This window comes from Myotis daubentonii, chromosome X (assembly GCF_963259705.1).
Source record: "Myotis daubentonii chromosome X, mMyoDau2.1, whole genome shotgun sequence".
Classification (NCBI taxonomy): Eukaryota; Metazoa; Chordata; class Mammalia; order Chiroptera; family Vespertilionidae; genus Myotis; species Myotis daubentonii.
Genome location: NC_081861.1, coordinates 40,914,441 through 40,921,960, shown reverse-complemented (window position 1 = coordinate 40,921,960; position 7,520 = coordinate 40,914,441).

Below are 7,520 nucleotides of genomic sequence, written 5' to 3'. Positions count from 1 at the left end.
GAGTTTCACTTGTTTACACCATGGTTATACTTCCTGCACTTCCTCAGCCCATTAGCTTCCCAGATAAGATCTAGGGAGTGTCATAAGGTCAAGCCTAATTATGCTAAGAGGACTGTGCCCTCTAAGCTGGGTCTTGTTTGTGACTTTGCCCACAGGTCAGTCCGAGGCTTAACCCTATATCAGCTCCCCACATAAAGTATATCTCAAGAAATAACTTCAGAAATGCTCCCCTGTAGTTAAGCAGGATATGCTACCTCGTTTTGCTGGGGCATCCATAAGAGTTTTACCTCCAAAGGGTAAATAGCACTGTGGACCTCCATATAATTAATATGCATATTATTCTGGTCCTTGCAACCATCCGTTTTAAACTCAAATGGGATAGCTCATCACTTCAAAGTGAATCTTTTTATCCCTAAGTCACCTCAGCATCCTTCAAAATGACAGAGAACCCCATTTTGTTTTCTTTTCCTAGAACAAGGGCTTCAAAACTCCTCAGGACTACCCATTCTTCTGGGATCACTAACCTTTTAGTTCTGAAATTCCTATGCAAATTTATTCCACAGCATCCTGTAGGGAGCAACTCTAGAGTTAAGCCTCAGATTGACCTGTGGCAGAGTCACAAACAAGTCCCAGCTTAGAGGGCAGAGCCCTCTTAGCATAATTAAGCTTGACCATATGGCCGACCTTCCTAGGTAGCTAATGGGCTGTAGGAGGTGCAGCAAGAGCTGCCAAAACAAGTGAAACTCACAAGAACATTGTAACTATGGTGACCACTACCTTGTTTTTCTCTGACTTTAAAATAAAGGCTCAGCTTGCTGGCTGGATCCTTCTCTGTGGCCTCATCCAGGCACAGAAGATCCACTGAGCCCTAGCTATATTCTCTTTGTTTGTCTTTTCTTTAGTCCTTCACTGCCCCTCCTCAGGCTCAGTGAACCCTTGGCTGTGCTGGCACGGCACAGCATCCCAGGACTTTGATCCCCTCTGCTATAAATTTTCCTAGTCAAATGGATGAACTAATACAGTTGTCAGATATGCCCAGGTCACTTTTGGATAGTATTGTTGTGATAGGAAATGTCCTAGGTATCAATTAAGTGCCCATCTTCTTGTACAAGAGCAACAGAAGGTGCTACTTGAAAAGTGGAAGTAGACATATATATCACACCCAGGGAATAATAAAACCCCCTCGCATACTAGGGGACTGGAAGCTTCTAGAGCAGAATTTTTTGGTTAACTTGGGATTAAGGAGAAAAATCAGTTTGGTTCAGCTGGCCAATCTTTAATATCTGAACCCACTTTACTTCATAAGAGCACAGTCTAGTGACCACTAATTCTCTTTTCATGAGAATCCTGCAGAGGCCCTAGAACAGCCGTGGGCAAACTACGGCCCGCGGGCCGGATCCGGCCCGTTTGAAATGAATAAAACTAAAAAAAAAAAAAAGACCGTACCCTTTTATGTAATGATGTTTACTTTGAATTTATATTAGTTCACACAAACACTCCATCCATGCTTTTGTTCCGGCCCTCCGGTCCAGTTTAAGAACCCACTGTGGCCCTCAAGTCAAAAAGTTTGCCCACCCCTGCCCTAGGCCAACCTCATTACTATCCGTGAGCACTTTTCAGAATTTCAGTAAGTGGAAGAAATTGCAATGAAATTGAATAGGCCCTGGTCACAGACTAAAATCTGTGTTTGATTAAACCTCTGATAGTTCTTTATATTGTCATTTTTTTCTTTTCCCCTAAAATCTGGTGGATAGAATTCCACCACCACTACATACACAAAAAAGTCCAGTTACTTAAAGGTTCTGGATTCTCAGGTGCTAAGGGAATTTAATGTAAGGGAGTAATGACTGTAGTGTGGTTTTAGTTAGGAAAGCCTGCCTGGAAAAGGTCCCTGCCAGTCCATGAAGGATTGGTAGACTTTTAGATGGTAAGGGCTCTCAGAGTTGAGGAAGAAGGCTTGTACATGAGCCAAAGCACACAGTGAACGTAATAAACTAAAAGTAAGCCTCGTGTTTTATGCTCAGGACAAAACCTTGCCCCCCCACCTTTTTTTTCTGCACAGATAGATGGTCAGAAACAAACCATGGAGGGTCCAGAAACAGAGGTCGGAAAAGTTTACCTCTAGGGAAGTATACTGGGCCAGAAGTGAGGAGATATTTCTTTTTTTTTTTTTTTAATGAAAGTAATGCTATAGCTCTGCTGGATATATATATATATATATCCTGTATTGTGTCAGGAGTTTTATTTATATATTTTTTTTTAAATTTTGTTTTATTGCTTCAAATATTACAAAGAGTATTACATATATCTCCGTTTTTTTCTCCCCTTGACCATCCCCTGGCCTCGTCTAACCCCCAGTGTCTTGTGTCCATTGGTTATGCTTATATGCATTCATACAAGTCCTTTGGTTGATCTCTTACCCACCCCCTCAACCCTCCCCGGCCTTCCCGCTATAGTTTGACAGTCTGTTCGATGTTGCTCTGCCTCTGTATCTATTTTTGTTCATCAGTTTATAATGGTCTTAATTATCCATAAATGAGTGAGATCATGTGTTGTTTTTCTTTCATTAACTGGCTTATTTCACTTAGCATAATGCTCTCCAGTTCCATCCATGCTGTGGCAATGGTAAGAATTCCTCCTTTTTTATAGCAGCATAGTATTCCATTGTGTATATGTGCCACAGTTTTCTAATCCATTCATCTGCTGATGGGCACTTAGGCTGTTTCCAGATCTTAGCTATGGTAAATTGTGCTGCTATGAACATAGGGGTGCATATATCCTTTCTGATTGGTGTTTCTGGTTTCTTGGGATATATTCCTAGAAGTGGGATCACTGGGTCAAATGGGAGTTCCATTTTTAACTTTTTGAGGAAACTCCATACTGTCTTCCATAGTGGCTGCACCAGTCTGCATTCCCACCAGCAGTGCACAAGTGTTCCTTTTTCTCCGCATCGTCTCCAGCACTTGTCATTTGTTGATTTGTTGATGACAGCCATTCTGACAGGTGTGAGGTGGTACCTCATTGTTGTTTTGATTTGCATCTCTTAGATGATTAGTGGCTTGGAGCATGTTTTCATATGTCTCTTGGCTTTCTGAATGTACTCTTTTTAAAAGTGTCTATTTAGGTCCTTTGCCCATTTTTTGATTTTATGAGTTCCTTTTAAATGTTGGAGATTAAACCCTTACCAGTGATAACATTGGCAAATATGTTCTCCCATGCAGTGGGCTTTCTTGTTGTTTTGTTGATGGTTTCTTTTGCTGTGCAGAAGCTTTTTATTTTGATGTAGTCCCATTTGTTTATTTTCTCTTTAGTTTCAAGTGCCCTAAGAGCTGTATCAGTGAAGAAATTGTTTTGGCATATGTCTGAGATTTTGTTGCCTTTCGATTCCTCTAGTATTTTTATGGTTTCCCATCTTACATTTAAGTCCCTTATCCATTTTGAGTTAATTTTTGTGTATGGTGTAAGTTGGTTTTCTAGTTTCATTTTTTTTGCATCTATCTGTCCAATTTTCCCAACACCATTTACTGAAGAGACTATCTTGACTCCATTGTATATTCTTGCCTCCTTTGTCAAATATTAATTGAGCATATTGGTTCAGGTCTATTTTTAGTTTTTCTATCCCCTAATATTTTTTTTTATTGATTTCAGAGTGAAAAGGAGAGGGAGAGGGAGATAGAAACATCAATGATGAGACAGAATCATTGATTGGCTGCCTCTTGCACGTCCCTTACTGGGGATTGAGCCTAAAACCCTGGCTCAATGTGCCCTTGACCGGAATCAAACCCAGGACCCTTCAGTCCACAGGCTGAAGCTGTATCCACTGAGCCAAACTAGCTAGGGTGAGGATATATGATTTCTGATCCTGGTTCTACCACTGATTTGGCCCATAATGGTGGGTAGGTCATGTAAACCTCTCTCAGGTCATTTTTCTTGTCAAATAAAATAGATATATGATCAAACTACCACATAGAACTAGTGGGAAGATTAAGAGAGAGTTTATGAATATCCATCAGATATAAGTTGCTGAGAAACTATTTTTTTAATATATATTTTATTGGTTTTTTTACAGAGAGGAAGGGAGAGAGATAGAGAGTTAGAAACATTGATGAGAGAGAAACATCGATCAGCTGCCTCCTGCACATCCCCCACTGGGGATGTGTCCGCAACCCAGGCACATGCCCTTGACCGGAATCGAACCTGGGACCCTTCAGTCCGCAGGCCGACGCCCTATCCACTGAGCCAAACCGGTTTCGGCAGAGAGATACTATTAATAAAATGTAGATTCTACTGGAAGAGAGACCATTGTCAGTTTGCATTTTATTGGACAATACATACCAGCTGTTCAGGGACTCCAAGAAGTGGGTATTGGGTACACAGAAGAGAAAGGATTTTTTTTTTAACAAGTGAAGAAGTCAAAGCTCAAACAGCCAAAGCCAAATGTGAACTACTTCACTGCTTTGCTCCAAGAACCTGAAAAACTATTTGTACCTCTTTGGAAGGCTTTTTAAGAGTGACTGTATTATTGGTGAGAATTTCAGGGACAGTGGAAAGTTACTGAGGGCAATATTTTGGAGGTTGGCAGCTGATCTCAGATATAAGTAGTTTAATCTCTGTATGCCTTAATCCATACTGATCTCTGAGTGACTTGATAGCCCCTTAAACTACCAGTAGGTACTACCTGTAATCCTTTTTACTTCTAATGATACAAAATTGTAATAAAAATAAATTTATTTTATGTATTTTTATACATTTTGATTCTAGTATATGTGAACTATATGTCATTCCTTTTGAGCCTAACTTGGAAGAGGGAACTGGGAGTTGATAACACTGAAAAAGGAGGTAAAATCCCTTTAAAGTAGCAAATATTCCTGTAGTAAAGTCTCAGGAGAAAGTAAAGGAGTGAAAAGAAAGTGACCATGGCAAAGATTTGCACTCTGGTGGAATCAGTGAGGATCAGTGAGGGGAGGGAATTCATGTTTGTATAAGAGGGCATGTCATTGGGTACAGGGAGAGAGGGGAAAGGGGAGTATCCATTTTTTTCTCAGCCAAATAATCTGTAAGTTCAAAAGGTAACAGAAACATTTCTTCTTATACAAATTGTGGCATATAGCCCAACCGGGTGTGGCTCAGCGGGTGAGTGTTGACCCAGGAACCAAGAGGTCACTGGTTTGATTCCCAGTCAGGGGTGTATGCCTGGGTTGTGGACTTGATCCCAGTTGGGGGTGTACAGGAGGTAGCCAATCGATGATTCTCATCATTGATGTTTCTATCTCTCTCTCCTTTCCTCTCTGAAGTCAATAAAAATATATTTAAAAAATAAAAATAAAATGTGGCATATATATGGGAGTAGAGTTTTGATAAGCATTTATGAGTTCCCTGCTGGTGGATTCAACAGCCTCCTTGGTGATCTTATGGGCACTGTGTATATATTATGCCCCCTTCCACCTAGGGGCCAGGACATAGTGTCTGCAGGATTATGTATTCATTAAAGTAACACTAGTTCTGTCATTTTAAACATATGGCACCCAAGGTCATCCCGAGTGCTGAAAACCAGCCAACAGATGGGAAAAGAGAAAGATTGGAGATGGCCTGAATGACACACCCCTTCCATCAACATTCCATTGGTGAGGACTTATCATAAGGCCCCACCTATATGCAAAGGAAACTGGGAAATGGTAGTTCCTGTCTGCAGAGCCATTTCCCAAACATAACTTAGCATGATGAAAGGATAGTACAGATGTTTGGAGGCTAACTAAGCATCTTTACCATACTTGTATTGTGCCAGTTATTAAGATCTTGTCTCTGTTCCAATCTCACCGTGCCTGCTCCCTTTCTTTGTGAGGCTGGCATTAGGACACTACAGGCCACTTTTTCAGGTTTGTTGGTTGGCTCTATGTTAGATTCTGCCAATAAGGGGCAGTAGAGGGAGATTGCAAAGCTGGAGGAGGAAGAGACTTGCTACTACCTGCTTGCTTACTGTAGGTTTCCTGTATGCTTGCAGTTCCTGAATCACCCCAGCCTTGCTTCTTAAATTTTTTTGTTAATCCTCACCTGAGAATATTTTTTCTATTGATTTTTAGACACAGTGGATCAAGCCTGCAACCAAGGTACCTACAATTGACCAGAATCAAACCTAGGACCCTTCAGTCCAGAGGCTGATGCTCTATCCACTGAGCCAAACCAGCTAGGGCCAGATCTTCATTTCTAATACCCTGTTTGGGGCGTGTGCAGGAGGCAACCAATCAATGTGTCTCTCTAACATGGATGTTTCTCTCTCTCTGAGAGATCTCTCCCCCTCCCTTCAACTCTCTAAAAAACAATGGCAAAGTATCCTCTGGTGAGAATTAACAAAAAAATAAATAAATAATTTTTTTAAAAGTTACTATTTTTCCAATGAATTGCCTTTGTACCATTGTAAGAAAATAGTTCTCTATGTTTGTGTGGTTATATTTCTGGATTCTCTATTTTGTTCCATTAATATATAGTAGAGGCCTGATGCATGAAATTCATGCACTCAGAGGGGTCCCTCAGCCCAGCCTGTGCCCTCTCACAGTCTGGGAGCCCTTGGGGGATATCTGACTGATGGCTTAGGCCTGCTCCCCATGGGAAGCGGGCTTAAGCCAGCAGTCAGATATCCTTAGCGCTACCACCACTACCGCTGTGCTCGCCAGCCAAAAGCCCAGCTTCTAGCTGAGTGGTGCTCACCCTGTGGGAGCACACTAACCACCAGGGGGCAGCTTCTGTGTTGAGCGTCTGTCCCCTGGTGTCACTGCACGTCATAGCAACTGGTGGTTCTGTCATTGGGCCAAAACCAGCTCTCTGACATCCCCCGAGGTGTCCCAGATTGTGAGAGGGTGCAGGCCAAGCTGAGGGACCCCACCAGTGCATAATCAGGGCCAGGGAAGGATGTGAGAGGTTGGCCAGTTGGGGAGAGACCGCAGGAGGAGTCCAGGGCATGTCCAGCCCATCTCACTCAGTCCTGATTGGCCAGACCCCAGCAGCAAGCTAACCTACCAATCAGAGCATCTGCCCCCTGGTGGTCAGTGCACGTCATAGCAACTGGTTGAGAGGCCTTAGCATATCATTAGCATATTACGCTTTGATTGGTTGAGTGGATGCCCGGAACTTAGCATATTAGGCTTTTATTATATAGGATGTTTTGTATCATTACCACACTGTCTTAATTATACTGTAGCTTTTTTTTTTTAATATATTTTATTGATTTTTTACAGAGAGGAAGGGAGAGAGATAGAGAGTTAGAAACATCGATGAGAGAGAAACATCGATCAGCTGCCTCCTGCACATCTCCCACTGGGGATGTGCCCGCAACCCAGGTACATGCCCTTGACCGGAATCGAACCTGGGACCCTTCAGTCTGCAGGCCGACGCTCTATCCACTGAGCCAAACCGGTTTCGGCTATACTGTAGCTTTATAATACATCTTAAGATCAGGTTATGTTAGCCTTCCAAATGTGTTTTTTTTTCAAAGTTGCTTTGGCAATTCTAGGTCATTTCCATAT